Here is a 19595-nt window from a genome sequence, read left to right as displayed (position 1 = left end):
ATGGATGTCTCCCCTTCTATTAATCTCTACATTATTCTCACCGATTTCAGCCGCTGCCCCTGCTGGTGGAACCGTTCCCTTTCCTTGTCCATGTGGTGCCTCTTGCATGTTACTAGCATGGGCAGTGGCCGAAATGACGGTGGGTTCACCTTCTTCTCTTGATAGCTTATCATTAACGTAAATTATAGGATACAAGTTACTGGTTACATTCTTAACATTTTTGGTATTGGCTGTACTTATCACATCAATCGCATTTGGCTGCGAGGGCGCACGTGCGCTCAGTTCTCCACGTTTCTCAACGCTCACTTCCGCTGTGTGCGCGTTTTTCGCCACGCTTACTTCCGCTGTGCACTGGCTGCATTGCCACGTGTTGCCTTCCATTTGCCACAATTTTAAACAATCCTCATGTTTAATTCTCGTTTTTGTTGATTTAATCAACCGCACTTTATTTCTAACAATATTTAACACCTCTGACTCAAAACTACCCATGTTTGGAAAAGGTCTTTCACAATCCTTGGTCATTTTGACCCACTTGTCGCAATATGCAGTTGCGTATGCACCATATTTATTAAACATGAGAAATCTTGCTGAACTAACTGGCCATTCATTAGGCAGCACAACACGAACTATCTCTAGCGTTTGCTTCGCATCCATTGTGAAAACAACCTATTTCTCAACGCTACGCAAAAAGACTTTTTACCTGTTCTCCTTTCAAACAGAACCTACTAGAGATTTTTAGCCGTGGATGGTTTCACAGGCTACGCCCACACACCTCCTAACACAGAAATATCATTGCGGACTAAAGGGCTATCAGCTCCTCGATACCATGGACTCTACCACAAAATCTGTTTTCACCATATACCCTGTATGCTACTTATTCAAATCACGTGCTTCTTCAATACACCGTATGCTACATAAAAATCCACATACTACCAATATCACTGCAATGTATGTTACATAAAAAAATCCACATACTACCTATTCCCACACCATATACAGCTTAGAATACTATATATTACCTATAACACCGTATGCTACATAAAAATCCACATACTACCATATTAAAACTGCACCGTATGTTACATAAAAAATCCACATACTACCTATTAAATTGTTCTTATTTCAAACACAACCTTGCTCATCCAGTTTCCCTGGTCAGGCAGCAACCGATATATCTGTATTTTCAATAGTAAATCATCTCTTTGTCTGTCTTCAACAGTATGCAAATTCTTCTCTTATCTTTATGCATACCATTCACATACAACCTTAGTTTTCTGCACAGAAAATAACTTTCCCAAACAATGGCACTATCTTTTCAGAGACTTTACCAAGTGCTTACAGTATGCATATATAATAGACATTATACACCATTGTTTAACCACGTGGCAATATTACCGGAAGTACACATACGCTGAGCAGGAAATACGCATACCCTATGCAATGCAATACCTTTTAAAACGCAAAACGACAATAAAAAGAAATATTTTTCTTTCTTGTCCCTATATTCAAATTAGCGTTCCTTCAGTCTATGCAACAACGGACATTCGGTTTCGCAACACAAAGTGAACCACAGGTCTTAAACACATTGCGTTCTTTCCTGTTATGCGACGCGTCCGTCAATCCACCCTTTGTTGAGGAACCGAATACCGTGAGCGTTGCATACCTGCCGATAACATAACTCCTAAACTCATGAGCCCCCAAATTATTAAAGTAATTTTATCGTTTTCAAATAAGCATTGCCCAATCAATTGTATGTGTTTCCAAAGCACAAAGTGATTTATTTTAGCAGATGTAAATAGTCAACAATTCAATATATTATTATATTATGATAAAGTACAGTACAGCCAATACCAAAAGATAAATACATACCAATGCTATCGCATGAGCTCGCTGCGCACCCACGGGACCCGGTGGACAGTATATCTGTTAGAATACTGTGTCAGAGTTGACTAATGGCCAGGGGGATGCAGCTATGATTATATACAGTACAGTGATACACAGTGAACAATAGAGATGACGTAGATTGTTTCTATAGGTCCAGACGTTGGGTGGGTCCAGGGTAAACAGGTCATAGGCTGATTCAATCTAAGGAATCCAAAGGTGGGGGTTGTCTCTCCAGGGGGTCTGCTCCTTTCATAGCCAGCATCATACAAAAGGTTTATTCCCTAATATCAATAACTAAAGTATGCAATGTGCGATCTCTTCGCCGACTGCACCGGACAGCTGCTGATGAATAGGGTTTCAGTATGATACCAGACATGCCACCTTTCCCACAACCTGAACCATATATATCACTGAAGCGTACGTATAATCATTATATATATATATTTATATATATACTACTAATAAACCAAATATTATCTGCTCATAAATTACAGTGTAACGGTACCAATATGAATACGAATTATATAGATAACTAAATGTTGTAATGCGAGTGTGTGTGCGTGCGTATTTTAACATGCGATCGTACCACGCCACGGGAAAACAATATTAACCAATATACTTTTGTTCATCCAGTTATACGACTTTGACACTGCAATATAAGATACATTTGCCCATATACTGACATCAGGAGCTGTGGCTCAACTGATATATACCCTGTTCTGGTAACCTTAGTATTGTGGGTTTGATTCCTTGGAGTGGATCGTAAAGATAATTGGTGTCATTCGTTTTGCTAAAAACGGATCTGAGTGTGAAATACTACCTACTTAATTACATGAGGCTGCCGAGTTACACGAGATATCTCACTACAAGCTGTGAATGAATCCTTAGCTGGAGGACACACATGCTGACAGTCCGTCTGCAGATCGCACAGTAATACTACATGAAAGACAACAGATTTTGGAGTGGATCGTAAAGATAATTTGTGTCAATCGTTTTGCTTATAAAGGATTTCTCATCATTCCTATTTTTGAGTGTTACCTATTTAATCGCAAGTACACTACAAAAGGGATACACACGATACACACGAGAAGGAAGATTATTCTCATTTGACAATTAGCGGTTTACAATTGACTTTGTTAGTTTTTCTGCTCATCAATGGGTGCGCTAGTCTATTCTATATACACTTGTATTTTCACAACAAATGACCTGCTCCTTTAGCACATACAGATATACGAGAGGCTGTAATGTGGAAAGAAGAATTGGAAATTAGGTTGCGGACACTGGTAATTCTGGTAAGAGGGTACTATGATAACATCCTATGCTGACCAACTACAGGTCCTGAGGCAGACAAAAGGGAAGCGTGCAGACTGCTGTAAGGAGATCTGTGCTATGTTCATTGCTTTTATTCACTGCAGACCTCATGGCTTCGGGCACATAGTATAGATGATAGGTTGGTGATCAGTGGGGAGCACAGAGAACTTTTAAATTTCCCGGCCCCCAGCCAGTACAGTGAATAAATTAACTGAAGTCACTGAGGGACGGGAAGTCTAAAATAGCTCTGTAACAGCCGCGTCTGGCACCTCAGGGAGGCATTAATCTTTACAATGACAGCGATACCAGGTCTAAAAATGTTAGTGTGTGTCCCCCGCAGACCCAAAACCCCAGTCATCTTCCTTCCATCAGCCAATTATAGCTAATTTCTCTGGCTAACAGAAGTAAATTTCTTAGCGAGAGGGGTCAGCCATATTTGTGCTCTCAAGTGAAGCCATTTTCAGTACACCCAGCACAAGACTCTATCAGACATGCGCAATGTTATGAAGTTTTCTGAAATCCCCTATCTTTAAAATGGGGCATGTTTTACCAAATTGTAAAAAAACTGTAACTTTCTCAAACTTGTGAACCCTCAAAGGCACTCCTCAGCCCTAATAGCTTTCTAATAAAACTTACCGCGTGTCTTTAAACGCCCTGCACATTGAGTTACGCTAACCCAAAAAACCCAGAAAAACTGCGACTTTTGCGAAACAGGAAGTAGAAAAAAACTGACAGATTTTGAACTTTAGATTATTCTTAATTTGTCATTTTTTATTCTTTTTTTCTGAAATTTCACATGCGGCACCTGTAGACAGTTCTCCATTCGCATTCCAAATTTCAGTTCAATAGCTTTAATACTTTTTAAAATGTAGACCTTCAAACACCATGCACCCCCTCTCACAAATTCCCTAAGGGAAAATTATATGTTTTAGATGTAACCTTAATATAACGACTGTGCCCTTAATATATATATATATATATATATATATATATATATATATATATATATATATATATAAATATATATATATATATATATATATATATATATATATATATATATATATATATATATATGTACTATGCCAACTTTTCTTTTTCCCCCTCTAATTTGTTTTTCTGTTTTCCATCTCTCTTGCATTATAAAACGTTATTATTACAAATGTAAATGTATTTATTATTATGCAATTCAATTGTATACTGATTCTAATGTTTGTGATGAACAATAAAATAAATAAAAAACAAAAAAACGCCTTAATCGGCTAAATAAAGAAAAATATCCCAAAATATCTGTGTGTATTCATTTATTTAAAATAGGAAAATGATGAATCAGTGAAACCTCCGGATATAGTTGCATTAAATAAATATATTGTAATATAGAATATCATAAGCTCCAGCTTACAGTTGTGTTTTTTTTTTATTAAAGACACATAGTAGAACATTGCATGAGATAAAGCTGAAATATAAACCCCCAAACAATCCAAAGGTTTTAATGTTCCATAGAGGAATTGTGACTACTTTCCAAATAATGTCACAGGACTCTGTAGCTGAAGACATCATGTTCTGCTCAGTGGAGGGGATGAAACACCAAAAATATTTTGTAAAACATTTATTTGGTGGCTGACAAATCTCAGTCCTTGAGCCAAGGCAAAAACAATACATGCACTTCCAGCCAAATGTTATACATAACAGATGCATCAATCTACGGGCAATGTTGGTGCATACTGACCTCACCACTATTGTAGGGTGAATTAAATGCAGACAGCTTAACTGATTTAATATTAATCTGGGAAGAAGCTTAAGTCATGTTTAGATGTATTACTAGTGTAGGTGATGGGGCAGCGTTAATTTTGCTTGTGACACCTTTCTGGTTAATATTAGGATTAGCAGCCAAAGATTTAGCATCTATACCAATATATACACATAATACTTTATGATACAGCTCATGTTGTCCAGCCCTGGATAATATAAGACCCAGCACAATTCTATAGTCCGAACTAACAATAACCATCCAAACATCATAAACGCTCCATTAAAAAAGTAAGAAACAATTTATTACAAATACCATATTAATAAAACCTTTCAGCCAAATATTATAATCTTAATAAAATGGTTATGTAATACTGTAATAAAGAAGAGTATATTAAATACAGCCTAGCATGAAATGACATAATAGTCTTTATAAAGACGCATACTAGAAGATATTTTGATAAATGTATCACATATAATGAAAAATATTAAAACAATTATAATAAGAAGTATGTATTCTTATTAGACAATTCACAGGATCCATAATTTATGTAGAAACATTGTCTACTGTCCAAATAAATATCTGCGTTTTAGACAACTCCATTGTCTGAGCATTAGAAATATTATTTCATGATATTAACAGTCACAGTCCAATTAACTTGTGAATATAAAGAGCCAATATTAATTAATATACTAGGGTAAGAATAATACAAATAACAACAATAAAGATATTAGCTCTTAAACTATGTCACTTACTGGCAGTCACTGCTGAAAGCAGGACCAGCCCCAGGAGAAGTGAGATAAAATGCATAGCGGGGAAGTTTTCCCCAAATAACACACCTGTGACATAACCTTTACCAAACCAAATAAAGACGCGGACACCAAATTAAATTTGGAATGAATGACGGTATTTATTTATATTTAAACTAATAGGACTGTAAGGCGGACGAGAGCAGGGCTGTCAGGAACGCAAAACCAATAAAGGTGGAAAGGTCAGACCATAGTACCACCAACCCAGGATCATACCTTATCTATTGGCCGGTGCTAAGATCAAGTCCAACGGCAAGACTACGCCCCCTATTAACTCCGCCAGTATAAACCATACAAAACTGGCCCAATGGTCCTCCTAACATACGGACCAACCATGGTATGACACCATAACCACAGAGGGGTAGTGACCTATGACAAGATCACCCAAGCACCATATGCACAGTTACAGACTGCACTGCTCTCCTACCATGCCGCATGTACTTATACATGAGGCCCGCCAACTACAGACCTAAACACTCCTCTTAAACGCCAACACAACTGGTCGATAAAAAAACAAACCCCTTCATCCGACAAGTGAACACCGTCACGTCTATATAAAAAGGCAAACTCTGCTTTCAACAAGGGATGTTTTATAACAGAAACCCCTAAATCACGAAAAAACCTGCTGACCACCTGATTTATCTTGCGGACAGCCGCTGCGATGTTAACCGTGGACATAGAAGATCTCCAATGCCTCCTGGGGACGATGTAAGACCAACACAATATAATGTTAGGCCATCTCTACGAGAAACCACAGACATGTCCTCCCGGATACTAATGATGAGCTCCAGAGATTTAAGCTGACCTACATCATTACCACCAGCGTGAACCACTAACACATCAGGAACCCCATGCAAGGCAATTTCTTCCGACAAGAAAAGTAGAAAATCTGCCCATTTCAAACCTCTCTTCCCTATCCTTCTAATGGCAACGCTATCCGGTAACCAGGGACAACTACGAGATAACGAATGTCTGTTGGCCCAGTAAATGTAAGAGTGGCCCAACACCCAAACGGAGATCTTTGAAGAATTCACTCCTATAACGAGATAATAAAAGGGAGGGATAAGCAAGGAACCACGGAACCAACAAAAGAAATAAAAGAAAAACACTAAAACTTAACGTAATGAGTAAAGGACCAATGAAATAAGTATACTATCCACAATAAACCAAAAACCCCTATTTAACTAGCAGGAGGTGGACATTGAGGGGAATGCTGGGTATAAACATTAATTCCAACCTTAAACCTAACAGAACGAAAGGAAAAGCAGCAACCCAAGTGAAGGTGAAAACCTGTGAGGAAAAAGCCCTTCAACGCCCCCGCAAATAGCGGCGAGCAGCCTAGCGCCCTGGGTTAACTTGCTTAGAGGAGAAAAAGGTAGAGAAGAGCTGCGTAAAGGGAAAAACAACATGTTAAATATCAGGACGAATATAGGATTTACAACAGTCAGACTTCCATCTTCCTAGCATTTGTATAGAAGCTACTGAAGCCCCACTTGCTGCAGCTGCCGTGGCAGCTCCAATCCGAAACGAATGTGTCCCGAATTCTGATGATGATAAACCTAGGGCATTTAATGTGCTGCACACGACTGAATGCGGCCTAAGGCTGGAGAAATATTGACAAAATTTAACCGGACATATGACTTGATCCTGATGTTTACTAAGGGTAAACCAATGTCCTACCCCTACCTGATCTGTTTTGGAGTGCCTAATCTTCACTTGAATGTTGTCGTCTGACAACAGCGCATGTTTAAATAGTAAAGCCGCTTCCTTCCTTTTTTTGGATTGAGCAACTAACTCACTGACTCGCATAGCGCCGTGAAAAGCCATAGAGAACGCTGCCGCAAACAGAGAAGCTTCAAAATGGTCTGATGTCACTACAGGCAAGACCAAAATAATACGGGCCAATAATACGGGATCTATGGGCTTTCTCCTATCCTTGGGGGCGGGGTGCAGCCTAGACCATCCTTTTAAAGCTTTGTTAATGAGGAACGATTTAGTGGGATCTTGTAAACTTTGCAACCTAGCCATGAAAGTTATACCCGCTAGCATAGCCGACATAGATGTTTTACTAACACCCTCCTGATAACACCCCCACATGAAGTCTACCATGCCGTTAGGATCCCCGGGGCATGAGAGCGACAGAAAGCTCTCCCATCGTTTCCAGGCTGCCCGACAAGCCTTCCACGTAGATGGGGCTAGAGAAGCCTCTGCCAAGAATCTTAAACCGGACCAACCATCTGCCAAACATAAGATGGACAAGCTGGATCTAAAGCGCTCCCATTCAAAATGGGACAGGGAGTCAGCAATGCAGTTGTCTATACCAGCAACGTGTTTGGCCCAAAATGTTATGTCGCAGTCCAAGCAACGAAGCACCAGAACGCGCAGCAAATTTACTGCCGGCTTAGAGGAAGCGCTCTGACGATTAATTGCCTACACCACGCCCAAATTGTCACACCACAAGGAAGCATTACGCCCTGACAGCTGAGGGGCCCACAACTCCAGTGCCAAATTTTGGGAAACAGCTCCAGTACCAATAAACTCCTAGTAAGCCACCCTCTATCCAAGATTGTGGCCAAGATGAAGTGCACCACCGACCTTGGAAGAAAGCACCAAATCCTTTAGCGCCTGAGGCGTCAGTGAATAGATCTAACTCTAACGTGGTAATGGGAGGTGAAGGCCAGATCCTGGAACCGTTAAATTTCTGAAGGAATGTTACCCATATTGCTAAATCCTCCCTTATCTCGTCACTCAGCTTAATCAATGCGTGGGGTCTGTTCCTGACCGCTGTCGCCAACTGTAATTTCCTGCAGAAGATTCTACCCATGGGTATGACCCTACAAGCAAAATTAAATGATCCTAGCAAAGCTTGAACTTGCCTAAGTGTACGAGAAGGAGAGGCCAGAGTGCTGGATATCAAACTCTCCATTTTTGTTATTTTATCAGCTGGCAAGCGACAACAGCCTGCCACCGAGTCTATTTCTATCCCCAGGAACGACAAGCAAGATGTTGGGCCTTCTGTCTTATCCTTGGCTACCGGAACCCCCATAACCAAAAACAGAGCCTGAGCTGAATACAGCGTATCCGAGCATACTGAAGAGCTAGCCGGGCCTACGAACAGAAAGTCATCCAGATAATGTGCGATGCCCTCGTGCCCTGTGCCCGCTTGAATCGCCCAGTGAAGAAAGGAACTAAAGGATTCAAAGTAGGCACATGACAAGGAACACCCCATGGGAAGGCATCTGTCAATATAATATTTGCCTTTGATCTTAAAACCCATGTAACGGAATGATTCCGGATGCAGGGGAAGTAACCTGAAAGCCGACTCGATATCTAAATTGGCCATAAGTGCTCCTGGCCCAAACCTCCGAATAAGCATCAAAGCCTCTTCGAATGACTGGTACACAACAGAACGTACGTCCTGGTCTATGGCATCATTGACGGAATTGCCTGTGGGGTGTGACATGTGCTGAATTAGTCTAAATTTGCCTGGCACTTTTTTAGGGACTATACCTACTGGGGATATGACTAAATCCGACAGGGAGGGGGAATCGAATAGGCCAATCATGCGGCCCAGGCTTATCTCGCAACAAATTTTCTCGTCAAGGATATCGGGGAATACATATGCAGATTTTAAGTTCCTAGAGGCCCTGGCGCTAACAGATGTGCTAATAGGGAGCCTAAACACGTGACAAAAACCTTTGCTTAGAAAGGAACAACGTTACATATAGGGGACTGGGCTTTAAGGAGCGCTGTTATCGTTGCTGCGGTTTCTGGAGAGGCCGGGGGCACTCCTCGGACACTCTGGCTGTATGCACACCGCGGCAATAGGAGCAGATGTGCTTGTATCTGCAAGACTCACCTCTGCCGCACGCCCCGTTGTTGAAGGCGAAGCACCTGTTTTTTGCAAACTTGGGAGCTCCACGTCTCCCCCCTTGCGGACACCGATTCTACTGTGCCCCTGAACTGACAGTTGTACCTTATCCTGGAGTCAGGTCATCGCATCGCCCCCTTAAGACCAGCAATCTCACTGTCGGAAACTTAATGAGGAGAACTAAACTTCTGGCAATCACTCCTGTTGCAAATCTTTGCTTTCACTTTTCTGTAAGTCTACATTTACTACATGTCACTATAACACCTATCGGCATTGTAGTGTATACATCCCTTTGATCGTAAATCTGCCCATCCCTAATTTGTACCCCACCCGGACCCAAAATTGTTCAACAGTAAATGACACCGAGGGTGGTTTAGTGCCCTGTGACTAGATAAACCCAGCACCATATGTTAATCAACTGACTGCAATGCTCTCCTACCACCCACCGCGATCCCTTAACATTTACGCGGCGCGCCACCAACAGACCTAACAACCGTCCTCAGCTTCCAACTGATCTATGAAAAATCGTAAACTTTCTTCCGTGAAATGTACTCCATCAGGTCTAAACAAGTGAAGGGACCCTAATCTTATGACCGTACCTCCTAGCAAGCGAACAACCTTGCCAGCTGTCTGGTTCACTTTCCTAATAATGGACACCATAGTGCTTTTGGATATACCGGACCTTCAGGATAAGCGGGGAATTAACTGAACGAAAGATGAGAAAGGTAAGTTTCTAGAAAATAAGGTGCACAAAATCCTCTGGTAATAATAGTATATGTAGTCACCATCCATTTAAAACATAACTTTATTAAAGTATAACCTTAAAAGCGAAATATAGTAAAATATAGCTGATAAAATCCAATGAAAATAAAATAGGCTGGATACACTCTGTATAGTACCTATATAATCCCACTATAAGTTATATGGTACAGAGGTATAATAGTTTGGTTAACATGCAGGTATGAAGGAGTCAGATATCATATAAAGAAACATATTTGCCATAATAGGCAGAGATATACATATATTTGTAATGTGTTTCCTGTATCAAGTCTGTTAAGTAGACTATAGAAGTACAATAATATCCAGCTAATAGATAGAGGTTGGATAAGATGGTATATCACAATTACCTCTTGCATATTTCGCTTTTAAGGTTATACTTTAATAAAATTTATGTTTTAAATGGATGGTGACTACATATACTATTATTACCAGAGGATTTTGTGCACCTTATTTTCTAGAAACTTACCTTTCTCATTTTTGGTTCAGATTATACTTTTGAGTTTCAAGGTTGCACCCCAATCACTAATCTAAAGATCTGATAAAGAGTTATCTACAGGGATACGAGTATTTATATTGGGTAAAATCCTATAGTTAGTGCAGTAGTGCAAACTCTTATTATAAGCGGGGAATTATGCAAGACCAACACAATTTTATTGATGGCCATTGTTGCATGACAGCGGCCCGATCTGTGCTAATCTGAATGATGAGGTCCAAGGATTTGCCTATTCCCACATCGTTGCCACCTAGATGGATAACCAGAATATCCGGGATACCATTATTAATCTCCTGAGAAAGGAAGGGCAGGAAATAAGACCATTTTAAAGCCCTCCAAACCAACCATCTGACTCGAACGGGGTGGAAAACAAGACCAGTTGCGGCCATATCATGTTTGCTGGCCCAAAAGATGTAGGAGTGTCCCAACTTTCAAATCTGAGTCCTCTTGTTGTTATCACTTAGGACATAAAATATAAAATACGTGTCAAGATTCTGCTGGGGATAGATACCTGTTTTAGTGTAACAGGTGTTCCCATGTACCATAATGGAAAATCTAGAACTGTTACAGGGAAAGAACACTACCAAACTAAACTGAATAAGGGATGGTAAACACACTTAATACCTAAAACTTTCAAAAGCAGAACAATAATACTATGCAATAAGAGTAATGTAAAAAGAAAAAGCAGCAACCCAGGTGAAGGTAAAATCCCATAACAAGCCCCGGAGGCACACCACTAATCAGGCCTTGATCCATGGGAGACATAAGAAAAAAATCTCTTCACGCCCTTGGCTAAAAGCGGTGAGCAGCAGAACCCAGGGTACACTGCCGAGAAAAGAAAAGGGGGGAGAAAAGATACAGAGAAGTAGAAAACAATTGTTTAAACATCAGGTCTAATGTACTTTTTATAACTACATGACTTCCATCTACCTAACGCCTGTATTGTAGACACCGTGGCACCTTCAGCCGCTACTGCTGTAGCAGCTCCAATGCGGAGAGAATGTGGGCTGTATAATGAAGGGTCTAAACCCAAGTGAACTAGGGAGCTCTTCAGTATGGCGTGAAAGTGGAATTTTGTATGTGGTGACCCATCTAAGTGTACCAGCCATAATTCGGCCTCCGCGGGCCGTAATACTGCTAATTTACGACAAAGTGCAATCGAGCAAATGATCTGCTCATTTTGCATGTAAAGGGAGGTTCAATGTCCTTTGCCCGACTGGTCTGGTTTAGAATGAGCTATTTTACATTGAATGAGGTTGGTATCTACTATAACATTTTTTGCCATGAGAGCTGACCCTTTAGATTCCTTTGATGTTGCCACTAATTCACTAACTCTAAGAGCCCTGTCAGAAGCCATGGAGCAAGCTGTGCTAAAGAGCATTATCTCGTAGTCATCAGCAGCAATGAGGGGAAGTGATGAAATGATGCAGGCAAATAAATGAGGATCTATAGGTCTCTTGCTGTCAGGTGTGATGGGGTGCAATTTAGTCCAACCCTTTAAGGCTTTAGATATGGGTATGAGGAAAGCGGGGTCTGGAAAGCCCTGCATTTTTTACATGAAGGATATTCCTGCCAGGATTGAACCCATGAATGCTTTACTAACCCCTTTTTGATAACATTCCCACATGAAAACCGTCATACCGTGAGAACTCTCAGAGAAGCTGTTCTCACGAGATGTCTGAAAATTAAACCAACGTTGCCATGCCATACGATAGGACCTCCTGGTGGATGGGGCAAGGACGTTTCTGCCAGAACCATTATTCAGGTTCGACCATCTGCCAAACATAAGATGGATATATTAAACCGGTGGGCTCTGCATGTGGCGCTAGGAGTCTAAAGCGCTTCCAGACGAACTGGGAGAGAGCATCCGCAATGCAGTTGTCGACTGCTGGAACATGTCTGGTGCGAAAACTTATGTTGTACTCCAGGCAACAGAGAACCAGAACGCGAAGCAAATTTGGGCTGTACCACACCCAAATTGTCGAACCAGAAAGAAACATTACGACCACGGAGGTTGGGGGGGTCATAATTCCACTGCAACTATAATGGAGAAAAGTTCAAAACAAGAAGGTTGCGGACCAAACCTTTAACTCTCCATGCCTGGTGCCAAATGGAGGCACACTATTTTCCCTGAAAAAAAGCACCGAAACCTTTTGCTCCTGAATTGTCAGTATATAAGTCCAGTGCTGCAGTGGATATTTGAGAGGAAATCCAAATTCTAATACTATTGAAATTCTCTAAGAAAGAAACCCAAATTTTTAAATCTTCTCTGATCTCCAAATCTCATGGAATTAAGGCATGATGTTTACTCTGACCCGCTGTGGCCAATTGTAATTTCCTACAAAATATTCTACCAATAGGGATAATCTTACAGGCAAAATTAAAGGACCCCAACAAAGCTTGTATATGACGTAAAGTGTTAAAGGAAGAGGACAGAGGGCTGGTTATTAAGTTCTCTAATTTTTTTCTTTTATCAGCTGGCAGCCAAAAACACCCTTCAACCATGTTAATTCCAATCCCCAGGAAAGACAAACAAGTCGTGGATCCTTCAGTTTTGTCCTGAGCTATTGGCACCCCCATTAGCAAAAAGAAAGATTGGGCACAGTACAATGTGTCAGCGCATCTATTGGAATTGGATGGACCCACAAACAACATTTTTTCGAGATAATGCGCTATCTCGTAGAGACCTGTCCCTGCCTGAATAGCCCAGTGAAGGAAGGAGTTAAAGGCCTCAAAAAAGGCGCAAGATATAGAGCACCCCATGGGGAGACACTGATCTATGTAATAGCTGTCTTTAATTTTAAAGCCCATGAACTTGAATGAATCTTGGTGAAGTGGAAGCAAGCGGAAAGCTGATTCAATGTCCAACTTGGCCATAAGGACACCTCTCCCGAAGTCTCTAGTCAGTGACAAAGCATATTTGAATGATTGGTAAACTAAAGTGCTGATGTCCTGATCTATGGCATCGTTAACCAATCTGCCTGCGGGGTGAGATAAATGTTGTATCAGATGGAATTTGCCTGGGATTTTCATTGGTAGTATTCCTACAGGTGAAATAACTAAATCCGGAATAAGGTGTGAAGGAATAGGACCCACCATACGACCCAGGCTGATCTCTCCGCAATTTATTTCATCCAATATATCTGGGTAAGAATATGCAGATTGTAGGTTCTTAGCCGCTTTGGCGACTACCGCAGTGCTGATGGGCAGTCGGAACCCGGAACAAAAACCTTTGCAGTGGAAGGAGGCCTGCAGAGCATGAGCGTAAAGGCTAAGCAATTTCTCTAGTACTGGGAGGTTAATGGGTGAGTGGGCTTTAAACATTGTCTCAGTTATTGCTGCATTGCCCCCTGCCGAGGCCGGGGGCACACCTCGGACACTCTTTGGCTGGGTGTGGCCTGCGGCAATAGGAGCATGTATGCCGGTATTTACGGGAATCTCCCCGCCCACAGAACAAGTTTTTAAAGGCAAAGTATCTGTTCTTAGGGAATTGGGTAGCACCACGTCTCTCTGGTTAATGAAACCTAGAAGTGTTTTCCCTTTACTTAAATTGAGACTTGCCTGGTTTTGCTGCATCCAAATCTCAACGTACTTACAAACCAGGGGCATGTCAATCCCACAGCTAACCTTTTCTCTAAATTTCTCATCACAACAACGCCAGGTCCCTGGCTGGTCACATGTACATTTCATTTATTAGCTGCAAGCACTTCCATACATCTATAGCGGCTTCTGGCTTAGTCTCCAAATAACAAGCCGAGAAGACATAGTATCCCGCTATCCAGTTGGCAAAGTTTTTAAAAGCTTCTTCCCCGATGCCACCATTTGACGTCACCGTATCTAAGCCCTTCTTCGCTGATCCCGTAAACTCCAACATGTCTACGAAAAAACCCTTGTTAATTTTGTCTTTTACGCTATTTCTGATCTCATACTAGAGGGCTGTATTCTCGCAGTGAACCATAGGACCCCCTGAAAATGCTATAGTAGATAAGGCAGGGTGCTGAGAATTGAGTGTATTCTTACTTCTAAAATGTGTGTTTAAAATCTTGATAAGCTTACGGGGGCCTTCCCCCAAAGAGGAGGAGGAGTCATCACTGGTGGTGGAGATGGGAGGACTAAGTGTGCGTGTGTGTGAATAAAGAATATCACCAGGCTCACCAGAAACACTTAATGTAGGTTGGATGTCTGCCACCATATCTGAAGCAGCTGCAGATGACCTGTCAGGCTCCGGATGCGGCGTCACCATTAGCTGGAGGTTTTCTTCCTTCTGAGGCACTGGAGCTCCTGGGTCAGCCATGGACACCTGTGGCAGACTCCACAGGTACTGTAGTACTCCGAAAGAGTGGCAAAAATCCCTGGGGAGAAGGTCCACTACTAGGGATAGAGTTACTGGTCCCTGTAGGGCATCTCCTTAGCGGAACTGAACTGACTTGTCACTGGTCGAGGATAGAAGCTGCTGAATATCCATCGGTATAAGGTAAAGAGGCAGATGGATAGAGGGAGGGTAGGAATAGAAAAAGGGGCGAATGTGTGACCCGGTGGCAGATGCAGATGGCTCCAGGATGCAAAGTGGCCGCCGGAATGGGATATATTTGCAGAAGAGGAGGGGATAGATCCTGCCAGGGACATATGAGGAAGGATCTCAGAAGCCAAAGCCAGCTGCTGGGTTGAGGTTACCTGTCACCAACTGAACGGAAGATCCAAAGTAAGGCTTGACTTCAGGTCAGGGGCAGGCGTGGGAAAAGGTGTGGGAAACAAGGATGTGGCCTGTATTTGAATTGTGGCATCCTAGGAAAAGAGTAATGGAGAAACCTCAAAAGGTGTGGGGGAAACCAACAACAGGAGGCGGAGGGGGAATAAATGCGGCCACGTAGAAAAGCGCCAAAAAGGTAGGGGGGGGGGCAAGGCACTTGGTCTATCAACCAGAGAGAGAGGGAACTGATGGCAAAAATGGACTGTTTAAAAATTGGCGATCCTAATACTGTCACAAGCAGACCCAACGTACCTGTGCTCATCTTGTGAGGAGGGAGGGGGATCCCAAATAATGGGGCCTAAACCCCTGTAGGGAGATGAGATGAGAGGTAAAGAAGATAAGGCTGCAGAATCCAACTGCATTTCCCAGCTCCTAAAAAGGGAGAGGATTTGGCCTGAGAGGGACCAGCAGAAGGAGGAGGGAGGGGTAAGGAAAAAGATGCTGCTGTTGCTAGGGGTAATCACCAGGGGGAGAAGAGAGAGGGATACGCTCAGGGCATGATCCCCCAGGGGGGGGATACTCGAGGAGGCTGTTGGGTCACATGAGCGCCGGCATTGAGAAGGTCCAAGTGTGGCAGCCGACCCTGACAAGGGGGGCTGTTGCTGCGGGTCCTGCTGCCGGCCTTCTCCATGGATGGCCTTTGTCCGTGAGAGGAGGGAACCCGCGGAGGTATTGGCGCCGGGGAAGCTGCCTCCGGGAGGTGCTCTGGCAAGGTTCTAGCTCTAGTAGGGTGGGACATGGAGATCTAAGACAGAAATGAGAAGGAAAAAACGGAAGAGAAGGGGACAGGCAAAGCCAAGCGGAGACGGAAGGAAAACAAAGAAAGAGAAGAAAAGAATATAAACAAGGAGAGCAGGAAAAGCAATAAAAAGAAAGTAATGGCACAAGTGGCATCCCTAGGTAAAGATCAGGACCCCCCCTGTGGGGCACACATCCCCAGCAGTGTGAATGTTAATATCACTGGTGAAATGCTTTGATATGCGGTGGGTTTGATCTCCCTGCCAGACTCGCACATTGATAAATTCCCCCCATGGTGTCTGGTTGCATTGCAGGTAGGTGACATATCTCTGTTCAGTTCTTATCACACATATCCTACTGTCAGGTCACATAAGGTCTAGCCGTTAGGATTCCTGATTTTCCCCCAGGTGGCCCAGGTTCAACTCCCGGTATGGGAAATTGAGGATTTATTTGTACTTGTAGCAGAGCTCTTAGCTTTAGTCATTTATGACTTTTCACCTGTGCCTGTCCCTGACTTGTGCTCCCATATAGCAGTGGCCACCTGGACTTGTGCTCCCATACACCTTTTCCCTCCCGGGACTTGTAAGAATCCCTAAATAAGGTTTGCTTAAAATGTGATTGCTCGGCACACACAGACTTTTTGGCTTTGTAATTATGTTTGTTTTATGTTTACATTTACATCTTTTTACAGTTTATGTAAATTGAATTCATTAAAATGTAGTTTAACAGAACAAATGAATTATTATTAGGATACTATGCTGTTAATGTCATCTCTACATATGTTGGGGGGTTGTCTATTATTTCAGATGACCTAAAGGCGGGTAAGCAATGTAACAAAGTAATGAGAAAGGCAAGTCAGATGTCTGGTTGACATTCAGTACAAGCTGGAAGCCTGTGCCCAAGAGGGTGGGCGCTGGTTAAGAGAGACGGAAAAGGTGCAGAGAAAAGCAAGATATATTTTTGTAAATTTCATTCATTAAAATGTAGATTTACAGAACATATGGATTATATTTTGAAGACACTTTTCCATTAATATCATCTCTAAGTATATATTCATTATTACTTAATTATTTCAGAAATATATTAGACTTTTAAAGGGCTGTTAAATAACGATGCTCCTAAGCATGATTATACAAATATTGTCTTAAACACACTTACTTGTACAGTTCTAGCAGCAGTAATAATAATACATGTGATCTGACTTTACTTCACTTGTTTCATGATACCTGACTCCAATGTTTCTTGTATAGAGTAATTAAAAACATGGTTGTGTTGGCCAGGAATCGAACCCGGGTCAACTACTTGGAAGGCAGCTATGCTCACCACTATACCACCAACGCTGTACAGTTCTCAATGTACAAAGCTCCTTTTTTCTGTACTACCTCATACACAGACTTCTCCCTTTCACTGGATCCAACCTTCAACTATCGCAACTGTATAAAATAACAATATGGAGATAGTTCCAGTGTACCAGTGTGGGTAGCCGTAGGAGGGAGTAGGGTAAGTACTAATAAAGAGGTGGTTTTTCAGAGCACAAATAACATTACAACCAGTTTACATAAATGGCCCCTTGATTTGCCAAAAAATTTGGACAAGTTCCTCAACAATATTCAGTTTGTGCCAAGATTTTCCAGTCTTGGTTACCTGTCGTCTGGCCGTCACTTTAGACTCTGTCACTATCTGCCCGCACACACCACCTTTACTCTATGTGGATCTTTAGTGATTAACTGGCAGTGATGTGCAGGTGTTAGTTTACCAGTTGTCCCAGTTTAGGCAGTAAAGTTCTGATTGATGAGTCATCCCAACTTTCGGCAACTTTGTCCAGGTGGTTACATTTATCAATCGATAAATCGAGATTGTGTCCATGTACGTGTTCTATTTATTGTGTCCATGTACATGTTATATTTATTGTGTCCATGTACATGTTATATTTATTGTGTCCATGTACGTGTTATATTTATTGTGTCCATGTACGTGTTCTATTTATTGTGTCCATGTACATGTTATATTTATTGTGTCCCTGTATGTGTTATATTTATTGTGTCCATGTACATGTTATATTTATTGTGTCCATGTACATGTTATATTTATTGTGTCCATGTACGTGTTCTATTTATTGTGTCCATGTACGTGTTATATTTATTGTGTCCCTGTATGTGTTATATTTATTGTGTCCCTGTATGTGTTATATTTATTGTGTCCATGTACGTGTTATATTTATTTAGTCCGTGTACTTGTTATATTTATTGTGTCCATGTATGTGTTATATATATTGTGTGAATGTATGTCTTATCAGTTTGACGATTCTGCAGAACCGGCGGAACCTGTGTTACCCTATTAATAAACATTGATAATAATGACAGATAAGTTTTATCCTGATTTTTTTGCAGAACTGTTGGGAATTATATGAATCTTCTGGATTTCACATAGAAACATAGAATTTGACAGCAGATAGGAACCTCTAGGCCCATCTAGTATGCCAATTTTCTTACCCTAGAGTCACCTCAAACACTATTTGATCCTCAGTTCTTTGTAAGGATATCCTTATGTCTATCCCAAGCATGTTTAAATTGCTCTACAGTATGATCCTTTACCACCTCTGATGGAGGCTTTTCCATTCATCCACTACCCTTTCTGTGAAGTAGTTTTTCCTCACAGTTCCTCTGAACCTACTTCCCCCCAGTGTCAGTGCATGTCCTCGTGTTCTAATACTTCTCTTCCCTCCATTGTCAGTGCATGTCCTCATGTTCTAATACTTCTCTTCCCCCCAGTGTCAGTGCATGTCCGCATGTTCTAATACTTCTCTTCCCTCCAGTGTCAGTGCATGTCCTCGTGTTTTAATACTTCTCTTCCCCCAGTATCAGTACATATCCTCGTGTTCTAATACTTCTCTTCCCTCCAGGGTCAGTACATATCATCGTGTTCTAATACTTCTCTTCCCGCCAGTGTCAGTGCATGTCCTCGTGTTCTAATACTTCTGTTCCCTCCATTGTCAGTGCATGTCCTCGTGTTCTAATACTTCTCTTACCCCCAGTGTCAGTGCATGTCCCCATGTTCTAATACTTCTCTTCCCCCAGTATCAGTATATGTCCTCGTGTTCTAATACTTCTCTTCCCTCCAGTGTCAGTACATATCCTCGTGTTCTAATACTTCTCTTCCCCCCAGTGTCAGTGCATGTCCTCGTGTTCTAATACTTCTCTTCCCCCCAG

The 19595-nt window shown here is 41.8% G+C and overlaps 1 non-coding gene across 1 annotated transcript; it reads right to left on the bottom strand.

Annotated features, from left to right (window-relative positions):
* Window positions 1–17654: 17654 nt before the first annotated feature.
* On the bottom strand, window positions 17655–17726 carry TRNAG-UCC (transfer RNA glycine (anticodon UCC)). Its single transcript has one exon. It is a non-coding gene; the product is annotated as a tRNA-Gly (tRNA).
* Window positions 17727–19595: the final 1869 nt, after the last annotated feature.

The sequence above is a fragment of the Mixophyes fleayi genome, chromosome 3, assembly GCF_038048845.1.
Source record: "Mixophyes fleayi isolate aMixFle1 chromosome 3, aMixFle1.hap1, whole genome shotgun sequence".
NCBI classification, from domain to species: Eukaryota; Metazoa; Chordata; class Amphibia; order Anura; family Limnodynastidae; genus Mixophyes; species Mixophyes fleayi.
Note: the sequence above shows the minus strand (reverse complement) of the source record. Positions and strands in the feature narration are given on the sequence as shown.